The sequence below is a fragment of the Colobus angolensis genome, unplaced genomic scaffold (genome assembly GCF_000951035.1).
Source record: "Colobus angolensis palliatus isolate OR3802 unplaced genomic scaffold, Cang.pa_1.0 Scaffold97, whole genome shotgun sequence".
NCBI lineage: Eukaryota > Metazoa > Chordata > Mammalia > Primates > Cercopithecidae > Colobus > Colobus angolensis.
Window position 1 is genome coordinate 1,918,196 of NW_012123709.1, and position 16,033 is coordinate 1,934,228.

Below are 16,033 nucleotides of genomic sequence, written 5' to 3' on the forward strand. Positions count from 1 at the left end.
TCAAAAAAAAAAAAAAAAAAAAAAGTTGGGAAAGAGTAGCTTGGGTCAGGAAAGGAGGAAGGTAGGCGGCACTATGGAAGTTGACCTTGTCAAGAAGAGAATGGTCAGAAATGAGGAAGAGAACTTGTCTCCTAAAGAATAGGTGGCTAAAAGAAAGTAACAGTGACCTGAGATGAAACCAAATGGGTGACCATTTTAAACTAGTGAGTGCTGGACTCCAACAGCACCCTGGGGTGTGGCTGTACCTTGTACGTGGCCCATAGTTTTTACCCTCCAGTAGAGGAGCTCTGGAGTGAGTAACAGCTCTCAGAGTGCCTGGAACCCTGAAGACCTCTTACAGAGGAGACTCACTAAACATGAACAGAAAGTCAATCCCACAGGCAATCCAGAGAAGGAAATCTTGCTTATTCCTTGTTTGGTAGCAGTAGAACTGACCAGAAGCTAAGAGATCAAGTTCCAATCTCTTCCTCTAGAGACGAAGTCCAGACTGTTTTGCCAGTAACTATAGGTGAGAGCTGCGATTTCCTCAATCTGACATGGCTATTCTTTGTAACCAGTGCTAGCTGCTCTAAACAAGCTTCACCCCGGAAGTGGTAAAAAGAAGAATTTATATTGTCACTGTCATTTCTCTAATTTTAAGGGCTTAAAAATTAACTCTTTATGATTAAACCTGTATACACTTCCATTTCCATTTAGAAAACGTGCTCTGGATTTCTTAATTTTGTAGAGGTGGGGATTAGGAAGGTTTAATAATGTCACATTCCAAGATGATAATATGTTGCTAAACTCCTGGGTGCTCCAAGTTTATTCCTAATAACAGATTTGGCAGGAACAAAACAATTACAGAACATGTGTGCCTTTGCTGGTCCAGGTGCCAAGAGGAGCAAAGGGCTGAAGTAGTGAGTCACTTAGTGACAGCCTTGTCTAGTCCCAAACAAGCCACTTATCCTGCTCTGTTCTCCACTTTCTGTATCCATGACAATGGGAGACTAGTGCTTGGATCTCCCATACTATTTCTAGAGGTTGTGAATAATAAAAAGATTAGCAAGGCCAGGTGCAGTGGCTCATGCCTGTAATCCCAACACTTTGGGAGGCTAAGGCGGGAGGATCACTTGAGCTTATGAGTTTGAGATCAGCTTGGGCAACATAGTGAGACCTCTGTCTCTACAAAAAGTAAAAAAAAAAAAAAAAAAAAAAAAAATTAGCTGGGCATGGTAGCATGTGCCTATAGTCCCACCTAGCAAAAAGGCTGATGGTGGGAGGATCACTTGAGCCAATGTGGTTGAGGCTGTAGTGAATTCTGACTACGCTACAGCACTCCAGGCTGGATGACAGACCAAGATCCCGTTCCAAAACACACACACACACACACATATATCAAAGAAGCATTCATCTTGAATTGTATATATTATGTCAAGTGGCCTTAGTCTTTCTTGTGGATATTTATTTTGACACATAAATTAGAAAAGTTTTCTCTGATCTTTTGAATTGTCTGCATACAGTGTGACTAGTGTTTCTTTAGTGAGAGTTAGGTAAATATTATGGACTTACAAAAGGAGAAAACATGTCATCTTGGCTGCAGTTGTGGATGATAAATAAATATTGTTTTAGCTAGCATTTGCAAAGTGATTCACAATTTATAAAGCCTCTTTATATATCCTTGTTACATTACACTTTCAGGTTTCCAGAAGAGTGTTCATTTTCATTTAATGCAATGTTCTTAGCGGAAGTTTGAAAAAAAATCTATTGCCACTAAGTGATATCCGACCACCCTTCCCTTTCCTCATTGTTCTCCTTCAACAGTCACTGTAACCAGAAAAGAACTAGATTTTTATATCAGTTAGGAGAGACTCTATTAGCAGCAATACAGTAAACCCTCATATATGAGTGGTTATTAACAACAAAGGCTTATTCCTTACTGATGCTTTATGACCATCACAGGTCAGCTGGAGGCCCTTCCCCATGTCCTCGTCCTCAGGTGCACAGGCTCATGAAGGCTCCATGGTGTCAGGCATTGTTGGTTACTCTGGAAGTGTCAGGGAATGTGGCACCCGCTCTCCAAGGCTTCTACCTGGATGTGACACGTGTCGCTTCAGTTATGTTGTACCTCTGCCTTAGATGTCCCTTAGCCACATAAAACTGCAAGGATTTGGAAATAGCAATCTTATTTGCCAGAAAGAAAATGAACTGAAAATATCGGTGAACAATACTAATGATTACGAGAATTTTATTTACAGTAGGCCTCAACTTTGGCAAAATTGTGAAGGAAGAAAATTTTATTTTGAGTGTCCCAACTCTCAAAATCATTTTTCTGTGTTCCCTACTCCTTCCTTCAGCCTCTTCAGTTACCCAGGGCTCTTTTCTTTCGTCATCAGAACTGGTTTGATATTTTTGCTAATTTGTCTAATTCTAAGGTCAACATTATAGCTTCTGATACTATTTATATTTTTAGCTTCATCTCTGATGATGGAATAATAAGCTTTTCTTCCAATAATGGTTGAGGGCAGTTTCTTTTCCTATGGAGCAGTTGGGGATTAAGAGGTCAGAGCTAAGGGAGAGATCTCTTGAATTCACACCCTGCAGATGGGAGCACACAGGGAGTAGGCTGTGTCGGAGAGCTATAGCCAGCTGTGAGATGACAGTCTCTTTTTTCAATGAGCTTAAATCACAGTAGTGAAGGAAACACAAAGACACACCTATATATTGAAATGATTCCCCCAGTCCCCCACGAAATACATAAGGCATTTTTTAGTGTGTGATTGAATAATGGTCCTCCAAAGACATCGGCATGCTAATTCCCAGGATCTGTGAATATGTTATATTACATGACAAAAGAAACTGTGCAAGTGTGATTAAATAAGGATGTTGAGATGAGAAGATTATGCTAGATTATTCATCCCACAGAAATCACAAGGCTCTCCATAAGAGGGAGGCAGGAGGGTCAGAGCTGGAGAAGATTCAGCAACCAAAGTAGAGGTGAGGGTGATGTGACCAAGAGTCCAGAATGTGAATGACTTCTAGAAAGTGAAAAAGACAAGGGACCGAGTTTCCCATAGAGCCTCCAGAAAGAACAAATTCTTATTTTAGTTTCATAAGATTCATTTCACACTCCTGACTTCTAGAACTGTAAGATAATCAATTTGTGTTATTTTTAAGCCACGAAGTTTGTGGGAATTTGTTATAGCAGAAACAGGAAACTAATATATAGAGACTGTTTTAAAAAATGGTTCAGAGCATGAGCTGCAAGGTCAGATAGAGATGAGTTTGAATTTTGGGTGAGCCAGTCCCTCACTATGAGTGTTGGCTCAACATATACAACCTCTCTACTCCTCAGATTCCTCGCTGGTAAAAGCAGGGCAATGTTAACAGCCACTTAAAAAGGTTGTTGTGAGATTAAATCAAATATTTTTTGTTTGGCCCACAGTACAGCCTCAGTGCATGTTAAATACAAACATAAACTCATGTGCATTACTGCCTGGGATGCTGCAACATGTACAGTTATAACGATAATGCTTTATACATGTATATAAATTTCCATCTTCCAGAGCATTTGACTTATGCAAATTTTATGTAATCCTTAGTTAAACTTCACGAGAGAAGTCAGAACTAGCGAAGGGGCAACAGGAAAGGAGTCATGCTGGTTGGAGACAGGCATGACTGGCATAGTAACATCTTCCACAAGATGTCTTTAGTGCAGACAGCTTCATGGAGCTCAAGTGACACCTGGGCAGAGATTGTGGAAGATGTTATTTTCAGTTCAAAAATACCTCCTGAATACAAAATGTGTATTTTGCAACTATTATGTGACCCAAACTGTGTCAGACCCTGGAATGAAGGTTGCCGCTGTTGTCAAAGAGAAGCAAAGTGTATGAGGCAAGAGAATGGCCTTTGCTTGGTTGACATAGTGTTCTGCACACTGCTCAGTGTTCTTCACTTCTAGCAGCTAATGCCTTGAACCTTTAGAACATTGTCTCCTGTAGGATAATGGTTTTGCAGTTTCAGTGAAAACTATCATTGTGTTTGCCCAAATTTAAATACATTGTGGTTATGGGGAATTCAGGACAGCTCACATGGAACTAAGAGGCGTGGAGTTTGAAAATTTATACTCATGGTTAATTGTGTGACTCTGCTATGAGAAAGAACAGGGTTCAAGCTCCAGCTATTGTTTTGCTGTATGTGTGACCCCCCAAAAATGTTATTAACCTAAGTTCCCTCCATGTGAAGTAGGACCAAAATAGAACCTACTCTCTATATCTTTTTTATACTTATAGTAAGCACTCACTCACATTTTTACTCATTATAATAATTATTCTAAGCCAGAACTTTAAAAAAACATGTCAGTTGATTAAAATAACTAAAATAGCAAATACTAAGGTAACATTTCCTGAGAGCAACTTATAAGGAGAGAGTTTTCTATTCCCTTGTCCTATTTTGAAAAACATTCTTCAAACACATTTTCTCTCTCATGTATTTCTCTAATACATATATTTGTTTCTTTATTTAGGGAAAAAGTCAAGAAAGCAAAAGACCTACCCTTTCAGAGATAAAATTTTAAAAAATCAACAAAGTCAAAGGGTCTTAACAATTTGTTGTTGTTATGCTTCGTTTTAATTGGCTTTTATTAGAAATAACCTTAAAATCTCTTTTCTGAAACGACCACCTTTTTTAATTTCTGATTTTTCAGTCTCCAGATTGGAAGTACTGTATATCTATCTCCTAATTGGGACTCCAAAACTTCCCACTTCTGGCTCCCAAACACTTGCTAAACTTTTAATTGCTAAAATCCCTCTTCAAATGTGAGGACATCTGTGGGCACGGATTTATTTGGCTTTCTTCTCTCCCACTTTTGCTGCATTTTATATAAACATTTTCAAGCTGCCTCACACAGATTCCTGTATGGTTCCCCCTAGCAACTTGTTTTGAGCCTGAACACTTTCCCTTTATGACTGCTCCATGTTTCCTACCCCTTGGCCAATTTAGACCCAGTGCCCTAGTGTTCTTTCCAATCCGTGAGCTGGGTGACAGCTGACAGGAGGTGAGTGACAGATGGGCAGTTCACCTCAAATCATACTTTGGTTTGCAACATTGAGAGTGATGATCTTGCAAAAGAAAAAGAAAAGAAAGAGAGCTTTTGTGGGGTCTTTCTTATTTCTTATTTCCTTGGACCTTCTTCTGGGCAATGAAAATACTTCCAGGATGCCGAGGCAGTTGACACAGTGACTTCTCTATATGCTGTTTCCTAAGCTGAGTTTTCTCTGCCTGCTTCTTTTTTCTTATTTCCTTGGACCTTCTTCTGGGCAATGAAAATACTTCCAGGACGCCGAGGCAGTTGACACAGTGACTTCTCTATATGCTGTTTCCTAAGCTGAGTTTTCTCTGCCTGCTTCTTTTCTTCCCCACCCCCACCCCAGCTTTACTGATGTATAATTGACAAAAATTCCATATATTTAGGGAGTACGATGTGATTATTTGGTATATGTATACCTTGTAAAATGATGACCACATCATTAACACATTCATCACCTCGTATAACTAGGTTTTTTGTGGTGAGAAAAAAATAAGGTCTACTCTTAGCAAATTTCAAGTGTGCAATAGAGTCTTATGAACTATAGTTGCCATGCTGCACATTAGATCCCCAGACCTTATTCATCTTATAATTGAAAGTTTGTGCTTTTGGACTGACATTCCTGCTTTCCCCCCAACCTCTAGCCCCTGGCAATCACTGTCCTACTCTCCACTTCTGGGTTCAACTTTTTTAGATTCTACCTATCAGTGAGATTATTCAGTATTTGTCTTTCTATGCGTGGCTTATTTCGCTTAGCCTGATGTCCTCAAGGTTTATCCATGTTGTCACAAATAGCAGGATTTCTTTCTTTTCAAGGCTGGAGAGTATTCTACTGTATATACCACATTTTCTTTATTCACTGATCAAAGGATACTTAGTTTGTTTCCATATCTTGGCTATTGCAAATAATGTGGCAGGAAACATGGCAGTGCTAATATCTCTTTCAGATCTTGATTTTAATTCTTTTGGATATCTATCCAGAAGTGGGGTTGCTAGATCTAATCGTAGTTCTGTTTTTAATTTTTCGAGGAAGCTTCATACTGTTTTCATGTGTATAAGGTTTTTTCTAACAGAAAAGCAGAGACCAGACACTGCTCACTGCTCTGCCAGGCTCTTTTTGAGTGTAAACGTGCACGTCTATGTGTTTGTGTCCATGTGATTGAAAAAGGGTTAAAAAAAAAAAACAATCAGAACCTTAATGGACACTGGGCAAAGCTTGGTTTGGGGATGTACAAAGAGAGATGCCTCATTTTCTGCTTTCGAGGCTTCATAATTTTGCCTCTGAAGAGTCTCCTCCACAAAGCGTTTCATATGGAGTTTTGGAGATAGTGCCATGTCTTAATGCCTATACTTAGGCTGTGTTCCACACCTCAGTAAAGCACTTCTCCTCAACCCTGTGTGGTTGGAACTGACACTCAGTCTAACGGTCCTGGCAGGCAAAATGTTTGAGAAGACTCACTTTAGAATTGCCCATGGGAAAATATAAAAGTAGTCAATGGTTTTATGATTAAAAATTTAGCTACATTTCAATGGGTCATATTATATTTTGAATTAGCTAAACTCCAAAATAAGTATCAGCTCAAGAAAAATATAAGTAATTATCTCATTCAGGCCATATATTTCTTTTATAGTTTAGAAAACTATAAAGGATTCCCACATTTCAAAAATAAAACCACTTGGGCTGCGAGTTCATTGCTAACTGTAGAGTCAACGGTTGAGTTGATTATTGGAGAAATAGTATGAGTAGAGACAAACTTGGCTAATATATCTTATAGAAAACATGTGGCTTGAGGTTTATGCAGAAATTAGGTAGGGTGAGAAACTACGTGGCATTCCTGTTGCTTCTTCTTGCTCTTCACCCACAGAGGCCCTGCTAACCAAGCCCCACACATTGTGTGAGCATCTGTCTCAACACAGTGTTCCAGCATCCCAGCGAGGTCCCTGTGTTTCAACAGAAGTCTGGACTGTTCAGCTAAAGGGTTAAGGTCATTGTCTCCACAGCAGAGACTAGAAGTTTGTTTTAAAGTGAGCCTTTCTCAGGCCATTCTATGCCTCCCATTTCCAAAAACTAGAGCCCGGTGACTCTGGGGCTCTATTTTAATTTCTCACATTTCTCTAATTTATCTTGATTGGGAGAGGAGAATTTGGCACTATTGAAAATAGAAAAAACATATACTGTGTTCATGTTCAAGCCTTAAATTGGGCATCATATCTCTCAGAAGGTCCATTGAGAATTTTCAAATTTGGCTAAGTGTCTCTTAAAATATTCTTCCACTATATCTCTCAGCACAGTACATTGGAATAAATGGTCAGCCTGTGTGTCTATCACACCTAGAACGTATGGCCTCTGAAGGCAGGTAGAGTTGTACTGTTAATGAGGCCCAAACTTGAGCCTGAGCTGTGCTTTCCTTAGAAGTCAGGGCTCCCTGGAGACTAATAGCATAAGCTCTTCAGCTCTCTGTTTGCTTCAGTGACCAAGAATTCCCTCAGGAGAGAACTTGCTCTATGAGAAGAGGAAACTAAGATACACCAATTTCAATGACAAGAACTGTGGATAATCCTGAACACTGTAATGGTACTACCAGACTTTCAGCCCCTCTAGGCTTTTGCTTAGAATAAATTTGGCTTAAAAAATAAGAGCACTCTAAAACCTAAAAGGTTGTTTTTCTGAAATCTCTTAAGGATATTGAGAGTTCCAGGTTTTGGTAACATGAGTGCGAGAATCTGCAGGTGCCTTCCCCAACACTGAGCACTGGCAGCCTCTGTCGAGGCCTTAGGCACAGATGGAGATAGAGAGCTCTAGCTCTGTGGCTTGGATCTGGAGAGAAGGAGAAGAGACATTGCCTGGCAGCCCAGACGCTCAGTGCACAAAGCACATATGAGACATTCTTTAGGACTCCTAGAATAGTCTGGGAGGAGTTTGAGAGGGGAATGGAGCTCCCATAAAACTGTTAGGGGTCAGCACCATGGGAATACTAGTGTGTAACTATTGTTTCTCTGTTTTTACCCCTTAGCTAGGATGAAATGGCTTGGAAGACTTGTGTGTGTGTGTGTGTGTAGTTATATATTATATAATTAAATATGTGATTAATATTTTATTCATCTAATATATTACATATGTGTGTGGTGTGAATTTTTGGTGTCAAGGATAGCATCTTGTTCATAGAAATTTAGAGTTTTAATGAATTAATTATTGGCAATAGGCATCATTATGCAAAGATGTTTTTAGTAATTTCCATTTTGAATAAACCCAAATTATTTTAGATCCAGAATAACTTCTTTTAGGCTCAGGCAAAGAGGCCTGGGATTGGTTTGCATGAATATGAATTATGTACACATTGGGAAGAAGTTTTGGGAGTCAAGACAGCATGATGACTCCACCAGAAATCCTTTTTTCAGAAAGTACGTTTAGACATTTCATAAGCCTTTACTGGTCATAAACAACAAATTCCTTGCGCACAATGTTGGCAAGCAAAATCATTGTTTTCTGTAAACTATCTCTTTTAGTACAAAAAAAATTCTGTTCTTGGAACAATATCAAGTTATGTTTTAAGGATAAACTACAGTAGAATGAGTTATCTCACTTTCTTAAAGAGTTCCAGTTCTGAGGCTTTAAGTATATATATATAAAGTATATATGTGTGTGTATATATATATATATATATATCTGATTGACTAAAAAGAATAGAGGAAGAGTCTTTATTGTTATAAGACAAATGATAGAATTTTATGATGGGCTGTGGCTTCTCAGATCTGGCCAACTCTGAGATTCTGCTAAAGTTTACTATGTGAAAGGTCAGATGATTCACATCTTCTCCCAAAAGAAAGCATTCATTGCAAGGTACTGTCATTAAAGGAGTTATTTTATAATCACTCCTCAAATTGAAATAATACTTTATACTTTCAAATTTCCTTTGCATACCTAATCTCATTTTGTACGGTTAAAATTACTGTTGCCATCTTGGCCCTCATCCATCTTGGCTGGGGTTCATTGTTTTCTATGGACAGACACTTCAGATTTGAATAATGTTTTCTAAGATTCAGTTACATTTACCGAGTTGGTTTAAGCACACAAGTTATAAATGCTATACCTTGTATACTCATATTTATCATTATGCATCAGGTTCTTCATTAGTCTATAAAAGTTTGCTGAATGAGGGCTATCTCACCAGCCATAGTCAAATTGAGTGACATTATTATATTTTATGTTCTCCCCTAGATTCACATACACTCTGTACCTATAAAGGTCAATAAATAGAGTAGAATTTTTATATTCTCAGTTTTAGGCATGGGAAAAGCAGTGTAGAGTAGATCCAGAGTCAGATTCCCCCAGTACTTTATGATGTTTGCCATTGAAGATGGTAGTTTCTCTAAGGTTAAGATATTAAAAAGAATAAGCTCCCCCAAATGAAGAAACATGCTCAATTATTGTGATTTTTGCTGAAATACAAGTGAAAATTTCAGCTGGCACTGTCCTTAAACAGTCGTTCTGAAAATGAATCCGTACGATTGGTGTCTTTCAGTTATCAATTTTGATTTTTTTCAATTATCTTTCAATTTAATCTCCACTGATTCCTAGAGAGACTAAGATGACAAGGGAATTAGAATCATGTAGTCTAGAACTATCTGGTCTGAGGGTCGTAATGTGTCTCATTAAAGAGGCCTAGGATGATATATTAAAACCCACTGAGATAGTAATAAATTATTTTCTAAATCATGCCTGTAATATTATTGTGTGTATCTTCCTAAGAAAAGTTCAAATTACTAAATGCAAGAGGCAGAAGTGTCTAATGGGATGTTAAATCTATTCATTCAAAGATACCTCTGGGTATACAGAAAAATCTAAGTTTAAAGCTTAGCCAAGATTCTTTCCTTTTCTATGCAAAGAAAAGATTTGAAAGATTTGGAAGCAAACACTTTTTTTCTGGGACAAAGCTTGACTATAAGAAAAAAAATATTCAGTTTTCTTCCCAGCAAGAAATACCTTATAAATGGAAAATATGATCAAATCATTTTTCATTTGTAGTCTTCACTGGCTTCTTGTTGCCTGCAAGATAAAATTGAAACTCCTTTGTGTATCACATAAGATCCTTTATGATCTGTGACATGCATTTTACCAGGCCCATCATGGATATGTCACATGTCATTCCTCACTAAATTCTTACAAAATGATGTCAATTTCCCCAGTTTAGAGCTGAAAAAACAGATACTCAGAAAAGTTGCCTGAAGCCACATAGCAGTTAGGTGGGCATAGCTAGAATATTTGATATCAAATATTGTCTAACCATGCTGTGCTAGCCTCCCAACTTCCTTGCAGAAATTGCATTAAAAATGCCCAGAAAAGTCACACCCACACCCACATGCTCACATGCATGCGCACGAGAACACACACACAAACACACACACTACACACACCCCCAGAGGGAGAGCGACATGGAGAGAGAGTTATTTTCCAATTCAAATGGAAATCTGAAGGAAGAAATAGCTTGAGGATATGGTGAAGATAGTGAAGATGGGCTAACTCACGGATTTAGGTTGTTTCATTCCAATGATGCCCGAGAGCGTGAGAATCTCTAGAGAAAAATTTAAATCCCTAAAGGAAATTTTCTTTCTTTTTAGCTCACAACATATGCTGTGATTAACGATCATTCCTCTTAGAGCAGCAGATGCCATTAAAAAAAAATTCACAAACTCTGGGCAGCAATAATCTAGAGGAATGTGCTACTGACCCCAGAAAAGAGCAGACATCTAGGCCTGCGCCATCCAAGACAGCAGCCACATCACCCATGCATCTGTTCAGCACTAGAAATGTGGTTGTTTTGAACTGAGATGCACTTTAGGGTAAAAGATACTTTGGATTTCAAAGGCTTAGTATGAAAGGTAAAAATTTCTCATTCGTAATATATTGATTACATGTAGAAATGATAATATTTTGAATGCACTGGGTTAAATATATGTTATTAAAATGAATTTCACCTATTCACTTTTTAAACGTTACTATAAAGTTTGAGACTGCATGCGTGGCTTACTTTGCATTTGTTCTGGACAGCTCTAGTCTAGTCTAGGCAGAAGTGGGTCCTTTGCCGATTTCCTTCCCAGGAGGCCTCAACTTGAAAAAAAAATGTGAAAGAGAGGAGCATTTCTTAAAAATGCAGAACAAATTTGCGTTTGTTTTTCAGTCTGAGGCCGACTGGGGACAGCATCTCTTCAACATATGTGGCCCAGGAACACAGCAGATCACAGCTGCTGAACTCACTGTGGCCTCCAAGAGCTGTGATTTCCTAAGGGGGGCGAGCTGTGCATCCTAGAGGAGTTTTGATCACATTTTTCTATTTCTGTGTGTTCAAATCAGGCCAATATCCATAAGCACAAGAATATAGAAAGCAGCAATGAATGCTCCAAAGCCTTAAGTAACAATCTCCTGAGCTGGATCCCAGATGAGGTAGGATCACTCATCTGGATGAGAATAGAAAGCCATAAAACTAGTTAGTTATGTCATTGATAGTCTGCCTTCTGTATACTTCTAATTTCTAGTACTCATATCATACTTGAGAGCTTAGTTTCTATATTTATCTGTCTGACGTAAAGCATATAGATGTAGCCACTACAAAAAATGGCTCAAATATGATAGAAGTTAATATTTCACTCAAATGAAATAAAAAATAAGAGTTTTCAATTGATGGAAGACTCTTTTTTAGATAGTGACTTGAGACCTTGGCCCTTTCCCTCTTGTGACCTGCCCCACTTTGATACATGACCTCCAGGGTCACAGTGTTCATCTTTGTTATGCTGGAAGGGAAAGTGCTTGATGGTCACAATTCCATTAATTAGAATTCAGTTGTAGCCTACCTGTGGGCCCTCAAAAGGAAAGGACGATTTTGGCAGACACAAAGCAGTCTCTTACATAGTCGGCTCTTCTCGTTCACCAAACGCCAACTCTTCCTTTACATAAAACACACTCATTCTTGCCTCAAGGGAGACAGCGCAAAGCTCTCTCCAGCTGCTGCATCCAGTTCAAAGTCCATTCTCGCATTACTATAAAGAAATACCTGAAGCTGGATAACTTATAATAAAAAGAGATCTAACTGGCTCACAATTCCACAGGCTGTATAGGAAGTATAGTAGCTTCTGCTTCTGGGGAGGCCTCAGGAAACTTATAATCATGGTGGAAAGTGAAGGGGGAGTAGATACATCCTACATGGCTGGTAGAGCAGGAGGAAGGAAGGGGAGAACTATCACCACAACAGCACCAAGGGGGCTGGGTGTTAAGCCATGAGAAATCTTCCCCATGATTCAGTCACCTCCCACCAGGTCCCAGCTTCAGTGCTGAGAATTACAATTCCATGAGATTTGGGTGGGAACACAGCTCAAAACCATATCACTTCTTAATCATGGAGATTTCATGTGTGTGTTTGTTTGGAGACAAGGTCTCACTGTTTTGCCCAAGCTGGAGTGCAGTGGTACCATCATAGCTCACTGCATCCTTGAATTCCTGGGTTCCAGCAATTCTCCTGCCTCAGCTCCCCAAGTAGCTAGGACACAGGTACATGCCATCATGCCAGCTAACTTTTTATTTGTAGAGATGAGGGTCTTGCTTTGTTGCCCAGGTTGGTCTTGAACTCCTGGGCTTGGGTGCTTTTCCAATCTCAGCCTCCCAAAGAGCTGGGATTACAGGCATGGGCCACCATACCCAGTCTGCAGAGTTATTTTTGATACAAGAACAATGGTTTTCATTGTTTAAGTGGTTAATGGTTTCATAGAATAAGTGTATAACAATTTGAGTCAATTACTTGACATCATATTGGCAAATGTAAGTTTCTACTGATTGAGTTGGAGTTTTGCTAAGGATAGCTTCAATGCAGTGTTTGTATCTTCTTCACCACAGGAACATAGACATTAACCCACCCTTTCCTTCATATTACCATCTCAGTGCCACTCCGCACATCCCAATTCCAGCCGTGGGGTCATGGCAACCTCTGGAAGTCAGGACGAAGCATGGAATAAAACCTTGTCTCAAAGTCTTTCGTTTTCATTCATTTGTTTTTTAAAGCAGTGCTTTGGCCTTTGGGAAGTATGTGTGTGAAAGGCAGGGCAAAAATGAGCCATCTTTGCTTAAGAAGTAGGGGTATTTGCTGTGCCTCTGGTTTCCAGTGTCTGTTCTTCAGAGGCCTGGGCAGGTGTTCCTGAAGCTAAATACCATCTCCCAATGCCAACACACAGCGATTCCCTTTTCTCACCATCGCCAGCCCATAACATGTGAATGAGAGCAAGAGTATCCTAAATGAAAACAAATAGATTCAAACCACTGCTCCAAGCAGGAGTGCACCCAAATCCTCTACTTTCTCTATACAGAGCTGGTTACATATTATATTCTTTGAACCTCATCTGCAAAATAATGATCATCTCCTTCAGATGTTTGCAGTAAAAAGTAAACAATAAATATCTGAAAATGTAGAGCCCAGTGCCTAATTGGTAATAAGTAATCAATTCATGATCATTTCTAACTTTTCTTACTTCAGCTTCTTTTCAACTCCAACACCTCTGTGCACCCCCGCCATCCACCCACCAACCCACACCTTGATTGTGGCTTTCGGTGTCCTGATTGCCAGGTCAGGCTTTCCCACTCTCTCCTGCTGCCCCAGCACTTCTCAGCCCCAGCTGAAGAGGTTTTAGAACCATCTTTCCCCTTAGTGTTCTGCCAACTCGCTCTACGACTGTCTAGTTCCATCTGGCCCCAGCCCACTTTTGTTTTATGCCTTTGGCTATTGGTAGCAAAAAATCAGTGGCTACACTAGCTGGAGACTGTCAAGGCCAGCCCGAGGAACCAAGAGCAGACTGGGATCTGGAGAGTACGTGTGTGTATGTGTGATTATGTGTGTTTGTGTGTGAAAGAGAAGTTGGGTAAGAGTGAAGGTATGCAAGCAAATGTGACTGAAAGTATTTTACAATCTGTTAGTAAGAAATTTGAATGTAGTAATACATAAGCCAGAGGATGAACAAATGTGAATAATGTGAATGATACAGAAGAAAGGAGATAAAGAGAAGCCAGTGGGATATGTCATTGAATTAAGTTGAAAAGAGGAGAAAAATGTTTGTTAGGAATGTAGTGGGGAAGGAAAAAATAGTATTAAAATATATGGAGATATGTATTATATATACACACACACACGTGTGTCTATGTGTATGTATATATGTATAAATTTTATAAACTTAAGTCATGAAAAATAGATTGTTCCAAAGCTTAATAAGTTAGGGGTCAATTCAGGAAAAATCCTTATTGCTCTATATGCAACTCTTCTTCCCTAGGGGATAAACGTAGCCCCAGTTAAACAATCTATATATAGAAAAGACCGGCACCCTTAAGAGAGGAAGGCTTGATTCATGAGTAATGATGGCCAGTGTCCATTCCAGGAAACTCAGCATCTGATCTTAACCACAATCCCTTAAGGCTGGATGCCTTAGCCATATATGGAGTGCTATAGGGAAAGGAAGGGAGTCTCTTTCTGGAGTCTCCGCAGATGCTGTAAGTGCCATCCAGCCTATCTTCAAGTCAGTTCAAATTCAGAGGAAAGGACTTCTGCTTTGATAGGGACCAACTAGACCTGACAGAAGGAAACAGACACATAAGCACAGGCCAACCTTGCTGAAGGAACATTGCTTGGTTTCCTTTTTCTGTAGAAAGGAGCCAGTGTTCTGTGGTGTGCTGCCTTCTGTGTCTCAGAAGGGATGTTTTTTTCCGAGCCTAACTCTGTTATCATCCTGTTTGCACTTGGTGACTCACAGCAGATGCTCTGGCTTTCCCACAGCTGTGCCCTTATCACTGCCGGGCAAGCAGAGCAGCAGTCACATCTGCGTGGTCCTGACCTTACCCTCCTGGGGCTGCTCCTATGCCAGCCATTCCCAATTCAGAGGGGCTGCAATAGCGTTTCCATGGTAATGAAGACAATTCACAGGAAAATAGTTTATTTGAATAGCAAATGTTTTGACCAGGTTCTGGACTGTGGAAAGCCCCTAGTGCAGTCACAACCTTAACTACAACAACTATTAGTACTATTACTGTTATATTATTATTACTATACAGGGAAGTGAACCAATACCACCATGAATCAAACATTCTCCTGGAATTTTAGCATCTGATTTGGAAACATATTTCTTATTCAATGACAGACAAAGGGAAACTTCAGTAATATCTCTATAGCCTTATAAAAAATGAATGCAGAAATATGCTTGAATGTCCTGCTATCCGACTTTCCTCACGGTATGCGACAACACCACTGCAAATATTAGAGGAGAGAAAGCAGAAAGTAGCTCCAAGGCAAATTCCAGCCAAGGGCCATTTTATCGTATCTTTTTCTCTGTGTCACTTTGGGTTTTGGGAAATCTTTTGAGTTGTATATCCAAAAGAGATTTTTGAAGGGTTAACAGTGTCATGGATTAATCACCCTTCATGTCAATTGTCTCACAATCCCAAGGCATTATGAAACCTCTTGTAAGTAAAGAAATTGTCATTTTATTTTAAAGGTTTCATTTTGAGATAATTGTAGATTCACAAGCAATTGTAAGAAATAATGCAAAGAATTTCCACATTCCCTTTACCTAGTTTTCCCCATCTCGCAAAAGTCATCTGTGCAAAACCACGATTAAATATCAACCAGGATATTGGCATTGACACAACCCATAGATCTTAGATATTCAGACTTCCCTAGTTTACCTATACTCATCCTCATGTGTATATACATTTACTCCTATGTAATTCCATTGCATGTATGGGTTTGTGTATCTACCACCTGAGTCAAGATACAGGACAGTTCACCACAAGGATCTCTTTTATATTGCTCAAATCAAAAGAACATTTCTCACTGAATGGTACAAGGGAATACCTGTCGTTGAGGAATTATAAAAAGAGTGAGGGGCCGGGCGCGATGGCTCAAGCCTGTAATCCCAGCACTTTGGGAGGCCGAGATGGGC